Raw genomic sequence first — 19,682 nt, 5'->3', positions numbered from 1 at the left:
GTTGCCTGACTACGACTGACGCACATGTGACGTCAATGGAGATAGTATAGAAATTGGTTGTATAGTAGATGCCTATTAAAACTAGGTCACGCAATTTAAAAGCATTTCTTTAAACAAATTTCTTCAAAAAAATATATTTCTATGTTACTCTTGTATTAATGCATTCCCATACCATTTTTCGTATGTTGAGCATTTCAGAATTTGGAGAAAACATGGATAGTATGACCATGGGAATATTCTCGTCGTAGTATGACCTTTGCCCTTCCGATTGCTAGAATTTCCTTATATGGGAGACGAGGTCACATACCAGTTCGTGACGTAGAAGTACGACGGAAATTTACTGTCCATATATGGAATAGAGTTCGGAAACCTCCGGTATATTCCGGACAGGAAACACGACCTCCATATATGGAGATATTCGTAATCGACGATACAAACGAGTTCCCCCGAATCCTAAAAAAGCTTATTGTGACGTAAATCATCCTGGCGAGACGATCTTCTCGAGAAAGTTAAATATAGAATTGAGAGAGAAAATAGCTATCCTGGCGTGAGTTACACGAAGTTCATTGATTTGGGCTTCCTCTTCGTACAAAATTATTTATGTTGTAGCTATTTTTGTGACCAATAACTGTGCTTCTATATTGATCGACGTAGACTTCTGCAATGGAGGTGCATTTATTATTCAATCAAATATATTTCTTTTCTCGTGCTGTGTGGACGAAGGACTATCGAATTGTTATATACAGTGCATGCACACACTGAGTGATTGACTCGAACCAAGATCGCATTAAAAATCAAATTCTAATGTGATGTGTCCCCAAAACCATGCACTGCATCTTAGATGTAGAATCTTAAAGTATGTTATTCCAACCACCATTCATATTATAATTATATACCGTGTTCTCAGAGGCATATGCAGGTGCAATCAATATAGACCAGTACATACAATCACATATTTCATAAGTGCCCTGCTCTAACTGCTTCTGACAACTTAAAGAAATGGTAAATATATTAAGGCAAGACATCATATATAACCATACTGACCAGGCCAGGGTGATTGTAAATAACTGCATATCTTTGCTTGCTGCACTAATTATCCCATCATCTTTTTTCAAACTTCAGCATCGGTTGACCTCCTCCCTCTCCATCAACCATGATCAACTTAATTACCCTCTTGCAGTTAGTGTAATTATTATTATGTAATTTTACCCCAAATAAAATAGTTGTACTTATTAATCATATATATGTATTAGACAACAATATATTTAGATTTGTAGCATTGTAGCATATATCATTGGAACATTAATTTATGATATAATGATTATGTTAATTCCCATGATATGCTACAAGGTTGTGTCCATGTTTTCTTTTATATTTCCGTAATACGGCTTTCGATACTTACAATTTTATTTGGATGTCCCCAGTAGAATGAACCAGATTTGAGACAGGTTGTAGGATCTGTATAGGGTGGTAATCCTTAACCACTTAACATTCCTACTGGTGAAATTTGACCAGTACCACTCGATCTTCCATTAATTCATTATGGCAGCAGCTTACATTTAAATTTAATTGACAGATTTTAAGTCCAAGGATAGAAATATATGTTATATGATAGTTAGACAAACATATTCAGGTATAAATATTTATATCTGATTATCTCTGTATTTTTTAAAAGTTTCTAAATTTAATGGATAACTTGATTTTTTTACTGAGTAAAAATAAATGAAAAGTCCCGAAATGTGAAAGGGTAAATGAACCAATCGGCTTTTCGCTTTTACTACTTCGCTACTGTACAGATGAACACTGCATACACTAGAATAGCTGTAATCAGGAGAATGGTAAGGTACCACCTGCCTACTAGGGACTGTGGTCAGTCAGTACTCCCATCAATAGACAGACAGGGTAATTACAACCAGGTGAAGGATGCATACCTGTCTCAATATGATTAAGCTTCTGATTAATTATAATCATGTAGACACCAAAACCTGTGGTGTGTTTGCAAATCAAACTCCAGTCTAGTACATGTCCTTTTCTGATCTTGTAAGGTATTCTTATTGATGCATGCTGATATCCATGCCAGGGTTTTTTTTCCACTTTTAAAATTTGTAGGTACTAGTACTAATGAAAATTATTCTTTTATCACCCTTTGCTTAAAATCATTGATCAACTTTATGTTGATTTATTTTTTGCAATCATATTGATTAAAAAATACAGATATATACTGTAATACAATGTACTTCATTTAATTTGCCAAAAAATTTTTTTATAAGGTTTATCTGTTAATGTTTGCAATGATCTAATTTTTGCTTTTTTCCAGTTCACTTTTACATCGCAAATTATTTAATACACAGAATTCATATTCAGTATTATTTGCAATATAAAGAAACCTTTGAAATAGCAACAAAATTACTGACGCAAATTAAAAAAAAGCTATAAATTTTCCCTGTTTTCTCAAATTTTCAGACACTTGAAATAATCTGGATATATGGTACAATGTAGAAATCATTTTACTGCATGATGATCAAGTTTTTGACCTTCAGCCTATTAAAATGGGAAGCTTGGCTTCTGAGTCCACTTTTCTCTCACTGGCTAGAACATTTATTATAAAAAAAAAATGTAGGTCGATCTACTAGGACTTTACTCTCTTTTGTTGCTACATGATTTCTTTTGAATTTCAGGTGAGAATGAAAATGGCTGATGAAAAGATACTGCATGAATACAGAATGTCAGAATGGGGACAAAGATGGATCATTTAGATTAGACTGATGACGTTGACTCTATAGATCGAGTACCAGTGAAGGATTACGCTCATAATCCAAAATCTTCCGATGACAGTTGAGGTATAATCTTAAGCGAGTCTTTGAAAAGGACAAACATATATTCGCTCTATTTATTCCCCTCTTTCGAAGTAAAGCACCAACTATATGCTCAGAAAAAAAAAATTTATTGAATTTTTTTTAAGTGATGAAGATCAACATATTGAACAACATTATATTTTTTTGTATGGTCTGATTAACTATTCTAATCGTAATAGAAATTGCTTTGAATTTACTTCATTTATGTGCATGCGTATTTAAATATGTTTGATTTCAAATAGTGAATTATTCTCCTATTTGAGTATAGCTGCCATTGTCTATCGCTACAGATCCGTCAAGGCTTCATCAATAACCAAGAATATTATGAATTAATTGTAGATTTAAAATCTCTTGCACCATCATGTCTTTGTGATAACAATGAGTGAAATTAAATTTCTGTAAGCCGGCCCACACAATTAAATGTATACGTAAGACATCCGCAGCTAGATGTTAAAGTTCAATTAAGTGTGTTTGTACTGGAAAGTGATTTAATATTCATGAGTTGTGGGCTGTTGCATGTCAAACTGCAATAAAATTTTTACAATATATCACTATCAGACACAATTAAGTGATTTTTTTTCTTCTCTTGTATCTTTTTATATTATTTTGACTTTCTTCGGTTTCAGAAAGAGATGTGGATTACATTTTGTTTCTTCAGTAGCAAGGATACAATATTACCGGTACATGCAGCTTAAATTTTTAAAAAATCATTTTTTTTTTCCCCTGTGTGTTTTAATTGTCAATGAACCTAATATCAGTAGGCCTAGAACGATTGATATGGAATATATATGATTGATTTTCAGATGATGCACTTATTACTGATTTTACTAGTAATGAGATTATATAGCTCCTGTTGAATGAAAAGGGAAACCCCTAAGAATTACAGTGGATTTATTAACTATGAATTCAATAATAATTTCTTTAGTAAAATAGAGCAGATTCTATTAAAAGAGCTGCACTGTGCTTAACAAATTCACAGACCTTTATTTGAGGCATAAATGCCCATAAATAACACACGTACAATATTATTTGCCCTAGTTATTAGCTAGCATATATACATTTTGTAAATTATGTCATGAAAAATGAAAATAAATTAGGTTTTTGTTTCTCTTCTTGGAAAAATTGCTGTAAGTTAAATTAAGCTTTTCAAAGATTTTTTTTTTTATTTATATAGAAGGTTTATTTTCTTCCTCTGAAATCAAAGGTCTATTTCAATGTTATTTATATGGCGGATGTCTATATCTAGAATGAACACAAGACTAAAAATTGACGTGTGTAAAATGATCCTATGGTGTGGGAGGTTCAATATTTGAGTAAACAACCAGTTAGATTTTTACTGTTTTACAGCTTGAGATGTGTTGATACTTGTGCATGTGTAATGAATGAGAATTTTTTACGATCAGTAATCTCTACTGACTTGCTGACTATCAGCAATAGTGAAGAATTATTTAATTAAGTGTTTTTTTTGGTCAAATTTGTGATTAGAAGAAAGACATCTATCCCTCGAGCTATAGTACTAAAACAGAGCCAGTCTTTGGAACATTTTTTTCATTTTTCTCCATTTTTAGACCATATATGATGAATCTCCTTAGGAGAAGAGCTCTGTATTTTAAACCTAAAATATTTCTTTTTTTCCTTCACTAAAATCAAATGATATAGTTTATAGCTAAATGTCATATACAAAATTTGCAGGTAGATGTGATGGGTAATTTTGTTGAGCATCATGCAGCCTCCTTAAGCTGATCCAGATAACACAAATTAAGCCCAGGCTACTGATCCACTACAAGGTGATACAGGATGACAGAATATGCAAGAGGTAAGGGTTTCTCATTCTATGTTCTACTAAATCCTTCTCTCTCTCTCTCTCTCTCTCTCTCTCTCTCTCTCTCTCTCTCTCTCTCTCTCTCAGAGGAAGGAAAGGAAATTGGTTCAAAAAGGAAAGTAAACAGTGAATACTTTATATCTCATTACTTTTTCATGAGCATCTGAATTAAACTACAGCATATATAAGATATGTAATATATATTAATAAAGTAATTATCTGTCACACCTAGAGAGCAATATTCTCATATTTTCAACAAATTTGGCGTAAATGAATTACAAACAGGTGCCTTTTTGGAATATCATTGTTTTAAGTTTAATTGAACAGTGGATAAAAATACACATTAAACAATGAATGTATATGAATTGCATTAATCATTAAATGCTAATCATCGAGGTAAGATTTTTAAATGATCACAGTCATTGTAATTTTGCTTTGATTCAAGTAGCTATTTATACATTTCAAAGAATATATGCTCTAGTCCTGAGAATGGATTGTAATGACACAGCTAGACTGTAAGGATCCCTTATGGAGATAGGGGAAACACCCTTTTTCTATAACCATCATTTTTATGTGCCTCTTGATTTCTCAAACAGTTTTATTAATTGTTCTAACATCGAGTTCATTTCTCTTAATTTTTAAATCAATGGAGATTACTCAAAGGTTGAGATGCTCACAAAAAAAATTATTTTTTACAGATGACAGAGCTAGACCAAAGTCTATAGTGCTTAACCAAGTTTTTTTTTTTTGCATGAAAAAGTGGGTTAGATAAATAAAATTGAAATTTAAAGCACACATAACCTTTTTACAAGTTTTGTTTGGTTTTTGAAGTTGCTATGCTGTTATCAGCGGGAATATGTGTGATTTAAAGAGAGTAAATCACTTGATAGTGACCCAGAAATTTGTAGGTAAACGCGTTTGGAGGTGACAGGGTTTGTGGAACCTGTTTTATGTTCATATATATCAAAAGACTGTGACTTTGTACAGAGACAAATCCCACGCTGGAAAAGTCACTCATTGAAATCCTGTTTTGTACGATATGATTTATGTAACAGGTTGAAATTTTTTAATTTCATGCCTGTATGGAAAGCCAAGCAAACACATTTTAACTACTCAAGCGTTATCTAAAATTTTCTTTGATTTTTGAAAAAAAAAATTTGGTGTGTTGTCACCTCCTACTTAGAATTAATGACAAGGAAATAAAATGAATAAGGTTTGGAAGTCAAACACTATCACTTTGGATGAGTAATGCCAGTGCCTTCTGCAAAATAAGTGATGAATTATGCATATTAAGTCAGTTTTTTTATGTTATTCAAATGCTTTATTGTACACAGCACATATACACACAACGGCAAGCAGACTTATGAACAATTTTCAAGTCATCTGTTTCTTATGGAAGTGAAAACTTTATTTCAGCAGGAATCAACCAGTAGAAAACACATTTTGAATTCATGATAAACATATCTACTTGTATGTGTGTGTGTGTGTGAGAGAGAGAGAGAGAGAGGGAGAGAGAGAGAGAGAGATGTTACCTTATAGGTATGGAAATGAAGTCAATTTGATTTTCTTTCATTATATTTACAGTTCTAGAACTTCTATACATGTATAATGCTTAAATCAGCTTAGGGGACATAAAAAATCTTGAACAGTTGAATAATTCAAGTTACCCTCTAACGAAGTCTTATTAATAAAACCGCAGTTCAAGTCAGCTTTGAAAGTATATAGGGTATAAGTAGGATGAGAAGAACTGGGGGGGGGGGGGGGGGGGATTCGAACAGGAATGGAAGGGGGGCCTATACTGGCAGATACTAAGGCTAGTTCAGATGTACGCTACTGCTTTTCAATTTATCATTTGAATTAAATCTCTTCCAGACTGTTTAGATTTTGGAGTATTTTTTGTTCTCTCTCAGCATGTGTTCATGAATTGGCATTGACATTCACAATGCGGACTGATTTAGATCATTGATCGTAATATTTGAATAAGATACTGTCCTGCCATTTATCAATACAAGCGATTTTAAAATTTATTCTCGACTAGGCTCATAGACGCAAATAGCAGCAAGTAATCCATAGCGATATGAATGTCTGAAAGGATTTAACTAATACAGGAATAGCTTTCAAAAGATGTTGTTGTAACATACGACATAATGTTAATACTGTGTTGTAGGTTATAATGATGTTCAATATCTATACTGGATAAATGTTAAAATAACATTAAATTACATTGAAACATGCATTTCTGTCGGCAGTGTAATCTTTATTTCTTTTTTACTACTGATATTAGGCTTCCTAAGGTTTTTCTTCCTGACAGTTTTATAGAATACAATTTGTAATGAGTAACACCCCGGAAGAATCAAGTACCCGGTACTTTATTATCTCTAGCACATCCTAAAAAGCTGATTTCATTATTAAGAAACTATATACATGCAATAATACTCATACAAGTACATGTATAGCATCTTCCCAAGTCAAGAGTTTCTGATCCGTACTGCTTCTCACTAACCCTTGTTTGTGAGAAGCGGTGCGGATCAGTAACCCTTGACTTGGGAATGTGATGTATAGTAACTAAACAATTTTCAATTTGATATTATAATAGCATATAACTTTTTTAGTACCAGTACAGGTAGAAGCAGCCATTTTGTTTAAAACACTATCTATCTATCATTCTCCATTGAACACAATGCCACCTAGCTGTTTTAAGTTTAAGCTTGACTGATTTTTAATTGAATTAAAAATAATTACTTCACTGTTTTGTCCCCTTGTGATGCTTATATTTTTACAAAGATCATGTTTTAACAGAATTTCCATCTGGTCATAATCATCATTTAGTCTTACATTTATCCGTCAGAATCAAAGCCATTCATTTATTATAGATATTTTTAAAAAAATGAATGCTTGTCCCACAAAAGATTGACACTTAAAATACATGGATGGAGAGAAATAATCTTTTCTTTCTGAAGCATTTTCAATTTATACAAGATTATAAGAAAGTTCATTCTTCTTGACCTCAGTGTTCAAGATCAAGTCCTTGATGTTCAAGGTCAAGTCAAATAACAAGTCAAGTTCAAGGTTATGGGGATAGGGATGTTATGACTGAATTACAACAACATTTTTATGCTCTGAGACCAAAGACTGTGGTTTTACATGGATACTAATGTTTTCTCCTCATGTACTATCAAACCATATTAAATAGAGACATCTATACTGCTGTCCATAAGTGTAAGGTGAAATTTGATACTACATGTACTTATGTTCAAGGTCATCTGTGAAGGCCAAATTGTTAACAATGGTGATGTTGATTATTATTCAATGTGGCTAATGTTTGAGCTATATGGGTCTTGATTTGACTATTTTTGAAAGACACACCTTGCATTGGTTTGTTTATCATTTTTTTGTTTCAAGGTTTCAAACTAATTTATCTGTTGAACATCTGTGGTAATTGAAATTGCCTAACAGATCGATAGAATGTTGAAAATACTCACAACAAATATTAATGACTACTTTTATGAGTTGATGTCTGATCAAATTTCCAAAGACATTCACCCTATGATGCTGCTGTCATTGTTAGCAGATAAACTGAAATTCTATAAAAACTTTGTGTTCAGGAACTCGCAGGAAAAAAAATTGATATGGTATTGTTAATTGGATTTTACTTCACACATGTGACATACAGTAGAAAATCCAGTACTTCTAAATGTTCAGATTTTATTTAAATGTATAAAGCTAGGCAAACTTAGTATCCTTTTTTTTTTTTGCATGTTTGTTGAAACTAATTAAAAGTTTAAAATCAACATTTATTTTATCCTTAATCTTGGATTTGGCAGTGCTGGCCAACTTACCCAAAATTTATTAGTGTAAATTTTGATTTTTAGAAAATGCATAAAACTTGTTTAAGACTTAATTAATAATAAAGGTGTTAGGAATGTCTTACCATGCAGATATGCACTGCATGGTTTTAAAAGGGTGATAAATGTATGCTTAATTTTTATATCTTGGCCACATTTACAGAGTTGATTTCTATATTCTGTGCATTTAGATCTTTTCTTTAATACTCCCGATGGTGTAAATTCACAGTTTTAGATGAACTGCACCTATGAAATGCATTAACGAAATCTCTTATCCCTTCCTGTCGTGTGTACATTTCTTAATGCATGCTTTATGTGAGAGGAAAAAAAAAAAATCTTTAAATGCATGGGATGAACTGAGTGCTATATAAAAGGGTGGGTCTACACTCAAAGTAAGGTCCAAATATAGGACTTTCTTGATGTGCCCGATTTTCCTTGATATTTAATGCGAAAAATTTTCTCAATTACAGTAAAAAACATTCATTAACCTCATGTTTTTAAAAACATTTACCACATGTATTCTAAGAACCCTGAACATGTTGTTTGGTTTTCATGCAATCAAACAGATTTAAGGTAGTATGGGAAACTTTGAGACCTCAGTACGTCACATATTCAAAATATAATCACTATCTAAGGTTTTCAAATTGCGCCAATTTTAATTTCTGAAATAAAGTGGATTTTGAAAAATTATTAGTATAAAACTAAAAAAATGTAAAAGCACCCACATGTTTCGACCTTATTCCTTGCAGATCAGTAGCTGACTCTCTTTTTAGCCTGTGTGTTACACTTCTAGACATCAAAATTGTGAAAGGGAAAGTATATAAAGTGAGTGTTAATTTTATTGTTTAATTTGAAAGAAAGTTATTAATGTCACCATATGGAGACGTTCCTTTTCTCCTAATTACAACCATACACTTTTACAATTGTGTGAATTGAGTTTCACAATATATATACATGTACTTGCACTGAAAGAAATTGTTGATGAAGAGACATCTATTTTATTTGTAACAGATCTGGCAATGTACATGAACTAGACACATGTTTATTTATACAGGTGTCTACTTTACCCGTGAACTGTTAACCTTGTACACTAATATGACTGCTGGAGACAGCGGTGGGGTACCGGTACACCTGTTGGGACATACTGTTTGATACATAAATAATAGCTTCTTTTCACTCCCTGTTTAACTATAAGCAATGTGACTATCAAAAATATTGGTCAGTTTACTCTTTCCATGTCCGATTATTAATTACAGGTTTATAATTCATTATTGATTAACAATAAAAAGTATAATGTTGTTATAGCCACAACTAAATTTTTATATGAAAATTAGCTGTATTCACAGAATATTACACCTTAAATGACAAGGAAAATTCAAGTTATACTGATACATATACTGTACAACATTCTCACCAATATAATGGTAAAACAAAACTGGTTTATTTATTTTTACCCAAAATGCAGAGGTATATTATTCATTTTTTTAAATATCAAAAATATACTGGTAGACTGATTATCATGTAAAACTGATTCCCTCCCCCACAGTTGTTGTATTGTTGGGTAAAATTCTTTTTTTCCTGTTTCATACAAGATTTGTCTTCTTTCTTTTTTTTTTAACAGTTATGTTGGTTGAGGTGCATGAACAAATAACATTAATTCCAGCAGATATCTTTGCAGACTGATATTAATGAAATCATAAAGAATTTCAAAGAAGTCCATTGCATGCGATTCTGTCCTTAATACGTTACTTTTCCTCTACTTATTTATTAAACACAGATTGTACTATGCATAGTGCAAGAGGAGACCCTTTTTGGTATAGAGGTGGGGGTGGTTGTTTGTTCATGTACACTAGCTATATTTATCAAGGACTTTTGATTTACACAGGAATGCTGTTTTTGGTTGTTTAATGCTTGATCTAGGAAATATGCTGATTGCTAAATTATCTATTTTTTTTTTTTATTTAAAGTGAAAAAGCTCCCACACAATCCATAGACCACTTGCTGTGTATTTAGTTCAATTGGACAGTGTTGTATTATCATCACCGCCCTCCCACTACAAAGCACTTTGTCAAATATAACTCGGCAAATAAGGTCTCATACATGATTCATAACTTGCCAACTTAGTGCAGTTCAATAAATAAAAAAAAACCAAGATAGAGAATCTATTTTAATTTTACTAGTGGACTGTTTTAGAGTCATCAATACATATGTAGCAAATAGATAGTTTTATGAAGAAAAAAAAAATAGATTTTTATCGTTAAATTGATTAGATGCATACGTACATCAACAACTGGATACGCTCTTGCATTATAGATTAAGTTGGGGAAAAAATGGAATATCAGCAGCAAATAGGAATTCTTCAAACAAATTTAGAATTTTTATTATGAATATAGACTTAGTTTGATTATTGGTATTCGTATTTGTTTCTTAATATAATGTTTTTAGCTTAATCAATTCAAATGTACTGGTGTAGGAGACCATTTACAACATGTTTTCATCGAATTTAAAATTACATGATGTAGCTTCATGCAATGCTTCACTTCGAGTTATTGTCATCCAGTCTTTGACAGCCTATTAATATGAATAAAAAAATGATCTGCTCTCAACCCTCAATCTTGATATAGTAATTGAAATACTCCAAAGAAATCATGAAATATTAGAGGGCCTTTCATTTTGAATCTTAATTTCTTTGAAACATGTTAATTAAAGAATATAATTATTAATTATATGCATTTGTATATGTTTTACCTTATCAAATGCAAAGAATTAATATCCACATAAAATTGCAATAAGTGCCCCTCACTGATTTATACTGAGATCTTGCTTTTATATTTTATTTCTAGCAGTCATAAGCTATATGAGATTATATTTGTAAGCTTGAGTCAATAAATGCTGCTTAAATGGGGGGGTACATATCTCCCCCTCCCCTGGAAAATTACCAAAAACAGGCTTTGGACACACTCCCACCCTCCACCTTCTTGGAAAAGAAAATTATTCCAAAGACCCCCCTCCCCCTCTGGAAAAATTTTCCATCCATGACTTAAGCACATAGAAATAAATTAATGAATTTGACTTTGATAGAAACACCTACATACGGGAATACAGGCAGCCAAATTTGGACAAAAATAAAAGCACTAATTTATCGGGGATCTTTTGCATCACAAAGAACGGGCTGTTTTAATTGGCAGTGAATGATTTTTCAGTTGAGTTCTCTAGCAGAAGCCTACAATTAGTTCACGCCAAAAGGATGGCATGTGACCTACTTTGAAAACTGTTAATGGATATTATAACTGTTAATTATAACTGTTAATAAGAATTTGATGAACCTGACTCATATATGTCTAGTACACGAGATATGTTTGAATATAATTAGTTGTTAGATTTGAAAAATTTGAACATAACATTGTCATATATTATATATTTGAGTTGTCACAAACTTAAAAGTTGTTTAAATTCAAGTTGTATACATGCATGCACTTATTCACTGAAAGCTCAATTGCGTTTTTCTGATCACATTTTTTTTAGCATATGTTTGTCTGTCTGATTGTCTGTAAATATTTTACTTTTTCAACTTCTTTTCCAGAACCGATAGGCCAATTTCAAGCACGAAGCATATCCTGATGTAAAGGGAATTGAAGTTTTTTAAATGAAGTACCACAATTTCTTTTTTACTAAAAGAAAATTTTTGAATTTTCCATCTTAAAATCTTTCTTTTTTTTGTAATTTGATAATATTTCAATTTATACGTTATTTGAATTGAATTGCAAAATTAAATGCTTTGCACAAAAAACATATTTGCTTTAATATATATAAAGGCAAATATATAAGAAATACGAATGAATTTTTAGCGAGGTTTAATTTTTATTGGTTATTCGATTTTTAATCAGTTTGGTTTTATTTAAATTTGAAAGGCATCCTTTTTATTCAACAAGGGAATTAAGGGGATGGTTAATTTGGCATCTATTAATAGGCCAGCTAGGGCCTCATTATACTGTATACAGATAAATATTTGCCCCGTTTTATTTTCGCCCCTTTCACACTCACTGTCAGTGGGGAAAATCCAGTGTTTCAAATTATCTCTCTTTAAACCCAACTGTGTTTGGTGGAATTCAAAAAGCAAAAACAGTTTGCAAGTGTAGAAGGGCAAAAATTACACCGGGCAAAAATAACCCTGTATACAGTTTATTTCCAATTTGAGGTAATGCATCAAACTGGTATAGTTAATATCTTAATGGGTTCCTCTTTCTATTTATTTTTGTATTGTGTTTGGTATTAAAACTTTCAAATTAGAATTTTCCTTTTTAATTTTGCCAATTTCCATAAAAATGTTCTTTACTTAAAACATTGTTAGGTCTTGCAAATTTAATCCAGGGAATAATAAATTGCTACTTTAAAATTCACATCAATTGTTAGTCTGACAAAATGTTACGCACGGAGTATGTGTTTTGAATTTTTAATCATCTTGGAACCTATTGTTTGCCATTTTAATAGACTATGAACATTTTTTTTTTTTAAAATATTAGGCATTTGTAAATGCATTGCATAAGATATTTGTTCACATATGTTTTAATATGTAAAATTTGTGTATGCATAAAACCATGTACTTTTTGCACTTCATTTCAGCATGCATGAATTTATAAATTATAAATTAGATCATAAGAACTTTTGAAAACAACTTATATTTCCCTAAGGTAGTTTAAATGTGCAATATCATAAGCATTTTAATGTTACAATAATTTATTTCTTGATTGCACAGTCTGCATGTGTATTTAGCTGGAGGCATGAGTTCAAGCTCTGTTTGAGATGAATTTTCAAGCAACCAAGGTAGATTTAAAATTTGTGTTAATGCACATCAAAAAAGAATTAAAGCCAAATCCTTCACTGGCACTTTTACTATGTCAGTAAAATGACAAGTTATAAGAAAAGACAATTTTTTAATTATCAGTTGTTTTTCAAGACCTTTTACCAAAAATGAGGGTTGGAGGGTTAAACAAAGATATCATATCCCCTCATCCCTAAAAAGATTTTAAAAAGTCCCCTTTTTCAAAACTTATTCAAATCTCATTTTATATATTTATGCGAATTTTCTAAGTACATGTATGATGATTTGGCTATATCGATCCATCTGACTGCATGTTAACTTTATATCTCAAAATTATGTTATGGCAGTATTTAACATGGTCCTCTCATGTGAACTAACCCTACTTTGCTCTTTTTCTATGGATGGAACTCACAAGATACATGTGAGATAATCAAACTATACTGTAAATAGGGTTATTTACAGAATTGAGGATTTTTTGTGTTAAGAGTCACATACTTGCAGTTATAGGTTCCTTACCTGAGGTCTCAGCATATGTGACATGTAATTATACATTATAAACTTGTAGTTTTTCATGTATTTTATTCAAATTTTTCATTTTAAGTTATGGTAAGCCAAATCTCTCAGAAGGTGACAAACAATGACACTTTGGTTTTGTAAATCAACTATTGTGACTGGATTAGAGTCAGCCCTGGGCCAGAAGAAATGGACCAGACAAAATGTTGAGATGGAGGTATACAGAAAATAGTTAATTCTTTACCATGTGAGAATATTTTCTAGGTCATGATGCATCTTCTGCAGGAGACGAACATGCACCAATTTAAAAGTGATCGGTGATCGGAACAAAAAGAGAGCCAAAGGAAAGAAAATGTGTGTACAGAGGAAGGGCAGTCAAGCACAGGGAATCCAAAACAACAGTCTTCTCTATAAGGAGGTAAGGAAGTTAGTCCAATTACTCTACTAATGAAGCGAGCAAACTTTTGCAACTTTGGGTTTTTATCTTTTTTTTCTTATTACCTTTTTAAATGTTTGCTCTTTTTTTTTTACAGGTAATAAACAAGCTACCTGTTAATGCAAATACAAGTCTCCCACCCTTTTTGGTAATCTGGTGTGGAGTGGTGCTCAGAATGGGTGGTGATGCATGGGAGCGGTTGACATTTGGCATGTTGAGTTTTATATGCGCTTGAAAATTAAAGCATTTGCTCATTTCAATTTCAAAGGTATTCTGTTTACTCTTTAATGATATGCTTTGAATTATTTTTGGGGGAAATATGACACTAAGATATTTTTTTAAGAAGTGCATATTATCCTGTTTGGGGTATATTATAGCTTCTTCTTTTATCGCCTTAAGATTTTCACTCCTTTTTTTTAAATTGGTTAGAGAGAGAGAGAGATCTCAAACTCTGTCATTGTGAATCATATATGGAATACATAGAAATTGGAAATCCCATTTTCAAGCCTCAATTTTAGAAGTTTCCTGGGCAACATTTTTTTTTAAATGAAAAGGTCAGTTTTCTTTTATCTTTACAGATACTACTAGTATTTGTCACTATGTAGTGGTGTTAATGAATTATTTTATCTAATGTCATGAAATGGCAGTGACTGGAAAGATGAAGTTATTAGTAAGCCTACATGAATATGTATATCACACTTATAAAATGTATATGGGTTTATCTGTTAGATTCTCATTAATAAGAGGACTGGAAAGTCATATTTAAACTGTATTGATCTTCTTGAAAAGGAGAACTGTGAATAAAGATATTCATAAAAATGATATTTTAATCAAAATGGTTTTCTATATAATTTGGCTCTTCATTTGAAAAAGATAAATATAGTTTAAACATGGCCATGATCATCTAGTCACCTTAAATTAATTTTGCAGAGTTTTACTATAGATTCCTTTGGAAAATGTATTTAATCAGCATATGCTTCTAAAATTGAATAAGACATGTCATATATACTTAAAATTAAATAGACATATTGTCATATATACTTTAAATCAAATGGACAAATTGTCATATGTACATGTAAAGAATCATCGTCAGTTTGCAACCGCAGAGTTAATTACATGTATACCCCACGCAACAAAGTTGTGAGGGGTATAGAGTTTTTTACCAGTCTATCAATCAGTCAGTCATTCCATTAGTTCTGTTTGTAAGTGCAACTTCTCTTAAACCACTTCATAGAATTTTGTAAAACTTTGTAGGTAGTTAGGACATATTGTGTAAATTTTGCATATTGCCAGGAATTTCTGATTCCGTTATTTTTCTGGTAATTTTAGTACTTTTGTACTTAGAATTTTTGCCATATATTGAACATAGTAATTAACAGATTCTTTAATAGAGCAACTCCCCCTAAACTGCTGCATGGAATTTAGGAAAACTTTGTACGTATTTAGCACACAGCATATTACCACTGTGTCCATGATATTCTGATTCCATTTTTTTCTGGGAATTTTGACCCTATTGAATTTTAAAAGTTTTGGTTGTTACAGACGAAGGAATAAATGTGCATATTTGGAGAAATATTTGAACTGATGATATTTTGCGAGTTATATGCCTTTTTTTGAATTTTTTTGTTTATATAATGCATACCTTTCCATTCCTTATGTGTATCAATCTCCAGTAATGTGGAGCGTGGAGTATGTAAGCTTCCTCACCTTTTCTTTCATTTTTTTCTCATATCAATGTTATGATGTTGATTTGCTGTAAACATTATAATACTTTTCACATCTTAATTTATAAAAATTAGGGTCTGGGCATTTTAAACCAAACTAAGTTGATGAATTTTTAAATCTAATGTGAAGGGAGATTACCAGTATTTCTTCTTTTCTTTTTTTTTAAATAAAGGCAAGAGGGTTTAATACAATATATGTAAAGACTCAAAGCTTTCCAATTGTGTGTAATATAAAAAAGCAGTGCAACTTGGCAATGTAAATTCTGTTTCGTTCACTCTTAAAGTCATGAAAGGATTGATTCCTTGTGGCAGGGTGATAAATTGAATGTTTTCCTCCTGATTTGAGCTTCATAATCCATCTATGGTACAACTGCACTGTACACACAAAGATGGGCGTTAGCTGACATACAGACAAAAAAAAAAGAGAGAGTCTGTAACCATGGGCATTTTGTAAATATTTCGCGACAGATTACTCCGATATTTGGCGTAAGGTACATATCAATATTGTGTCAGTGCCTAGAGAACAAATCCCTGGAATCTCCCCCAGGTAGTGCTATAATAGATAAAGGGCTTCACATGTGCCTTTGTGTCAATATGCATGTCATTAGATTTAATTGATAGCATTTAAATGAGGGGTTTCTCTGGTTTCATTGTTGAAAAACAGACCAGTGGAATTGAATTTTTGTTTATATAATGGCAAAATTGATATAGAAGTGAGAATTAAAAAAATGAATGAGGAGATTTCTATACTGCACTTTAAAAAAAAGACCTGGAGTATAGTAAATTGTTTGCACTTTTAGTAGAAAAAAGCATCAAAAGCATAATTCTTTTTAGTATTAAGCAGTATTTTCTGTCTTACCCAAGAATCATATCAAAATGACTTAATTAGTTGAGTTACTAGTATAAATAAGTTCTAGTTGTTGCCCTCATTTACACAATGGTTTGAATATTATAATTTATGAAAATGGAATGTTACTTTGTAGAAATATTTTCAGTATAAGAAAGGGGGAAGATGGAATATTGATGAACAGAAGACATATGGTGAAAACATGATCCGTTTGTTAGCCGTCCATCATGCCCTGTCACTAGCTTGTGCTGATATGGAAGTAACAACCATTGCACCACCATACTTGGGACACCTGCTGCATCTCTGTCTATAGTATGGCGTGTGCCTGGTCACTAGCATTTGCCTGTGATGAGATGGGAACACAAGTCCATGCAACACCAGACTTAGAACACTATCTCAGGATCTACAGTCCTTCCCCTGTACTTGCTATGTGCTGGTGTGCACCTGGTCACTAGCACTAGCCTGTGCTGGGAGAGGAGTCACCTATTCACAATACAGATCTATCTGCATCTTAATGCCTAATTCTCTCATACAGTTTTTCCCCAGAAAGACCCACTTGAAAAGTTTTGTTTGTCAGAGGTTTATTACACACTTGTAATTTGGTTCTTTTAACACATATTCAAATAACTTAAATACTTCTGCTCTGATTTTAGAATATTTGCGATGAAATGTACAAAATTTCTCGGATATGTTATTGGAAAACTAGACCCCAAGCTGGGTCATCATATCTATAAAGCATGTACATGTATATTTTTGTGAATGAAAGGACTACACTTGGTATGGTAACAATTCTGCCCCCAGTTGTAACCATTTTTATGCCCCCCTTCGAAGAAGGGAGGGCATATTGCTTTGCTGCTGTCTGTCGGTCAGTCGGTCAGTCTGTTGGTCCACCAACAGTTTCCGTTCATTTTCTTCGCAGAAGATGAACATATTGAAATGAAATTCGGTATACAGGTTTATCATGATAATATCTAGGTCAAGTTTGATATTGGGTACGATCTAGCAATTTTCGACAGAGTTATGGCCCTTGGACGTAGAAAATTTCCAGTTATTTGCAGTTCTGCTCATTTTCTTTACAGAGGGTGCACATATTGATATGAATTTTTTTTTTTTTATTCAAACTTTCATGTACAGATTATTCATATCTTCTAATATATTTAGTTTACAGTGCATACACATCACATATTCACTTCATTTGAGATTCAGAATACAAGTATAATATAGACACAGTCACATACCGAAGATAAAAAAGCACATGTACAGACAAGTGTATACACCGACAGACAGACATATATATGCACAAATAATCTCGAAAACTTGCTTTTATCACCCATGAAAGTTTGAGTATTTTTAGTTATGAGGCTTGGGGGGGGGGGGGTGAAAGAGGGTGGAGAATGAGAGGGGAACACTATCTATCAAAAACTCATACATATGCAAGAGGATACATAAAAGTAGACTTATATTTTTTTGCCATTATTTGCTTACAATTTCCTTGCAGCTATTGTAAACACATTTTATAACAAATCGCAAATAGTTTGCCAATACTTTTCATACTCAGCAAATTTACAATTCTTCAGCAACAGTAGTTTCTCAATATGTATTCTATCAGCGACAGTTCGTTTTAACATGAGCGTCGAGAGGTTTGTGACATTCTTATATTTACTGGCAAAAATAAATTGTTTTACTGTAAGAATCAATATGTTTTGAAGTCTATACATATTTCTGTTTTTGAATTTACCAAAAAGTATAGTTTTTTTTTATCATATGTCATTAAAAAATTAAACTTGCTTCTTAAGCATTCTTCAAAGTAGAGCCATATTTCTTTGACATGAAAAACAGTCCACAAATAAATGTTCCATAGTTTCTTTATCTTGATTACAGAAAGAGCAGGCTGGCGAATTAATTATATTGAGTTTGTAAAGGTACTCATTTGTTGGCAAAATTCTATGTAAAATCTGGAATAGCAACCATTGAAATTTGGATTCTTCGGAGATTTTAAATGGGAGTTCAAAAATATTATTCCATTCTATTTCTGTATAAGCAAATCCACTTTCTGTCCACTTCTTTACTGAACGAATTGATTCTTTTTTGTTATCGATGAGTACATAATACATATCCTTACATCCTTTGCTTTGTTTGTAAAAAATACTGAGAGAATTTGGAATAAATGGTCCATATTCTACCTTATTATTATTTGAGGCTTTTAATCTTTCAAAAACTGCTCCTTTCAAACTCCTATATTCTAGAAAATTGGTCTTAACATTTGAGTTTTCAAGAGTTTCAAGGCTTACAAAATTGCCTTCTTCTGTCATCAAATTTTTAATAAATTTATAACCACAGTTGAAATAATTCTTAATAAAAATTGATGAGTTATTAATTTTAATATTAGGATTAAACCACATATGTTCATTAAGTACTTTTATGTCATTTTGGCTATAGGACATAACAATTTTAACCCAATCTAATAAAACTTCTTACCAAAACTTGTTACTTATCTTATTGCTAATATTGGTAATAAAGTCTGAACCTTTTTCCCGTAGGGTTTCTATTTTTAATCCTAATTCTGATTCAAAAAGTTTTACCCACTTTGTATTAGAGTAGATAAGTCTTCTTATCCATGTAGATTTCAATGCACAAACAAATTCCATATAGTCTATCATTTTTAATCCCCCATATCTGTAATCTTGAATTATAATGTTTTGGACCTTGCCTCCCCATAAAAAAATGTAAATTTCTTTCTCAAACTGTTGAAGGTATTCTACACTAGGTTTTGGTATAGTTAGGATTAAGTGGTTAAGTTTTGGTATTATCAGAGTTT

General features: G+C 31.9%; 1 long non-coding RNA gene across 1 annotated transcript; it reads left to right on the top strand.

Annotated features, from left to right (window-relative positions):
• Positions 1–49: 49 nt before the first annotated feature.
• LOC136270565 (uncharacterized) lies at positions 50–14,269 on the top strand. The gene is made up of 5 exons (XR_010708358.1): positions 50–669; positions 2,679–2,840; positions 4,548–4,671; positions 9,272–9,347; positions 14,122–14,269. It is a non-coding gene; the product is annotated as an uncharacterized lncRNA (long non-coding RNA).
• The last annotated feature ends 5,413 nt before the right edge of the window (positions 14,270–19,682 follow it).

Source organism: Magallana gigas, chromosome 8 (genome assembly GCF_963853765.1).
Source record: "Magallana gigas chromosome 8, xbMagGiga1.1, whole genome shotgun sequence".
Classification (NCBI taxonomy): Eukaryota; Metazoa; Mollusca; class Bivalvia; order Ostreida; family Ostreidae; genus Magallana; species Magallana gigas.
Note: the sequence above shows the minus strand (reverse complement) of the source record. Positions and strands in the feature narration are given on the sequence as shown.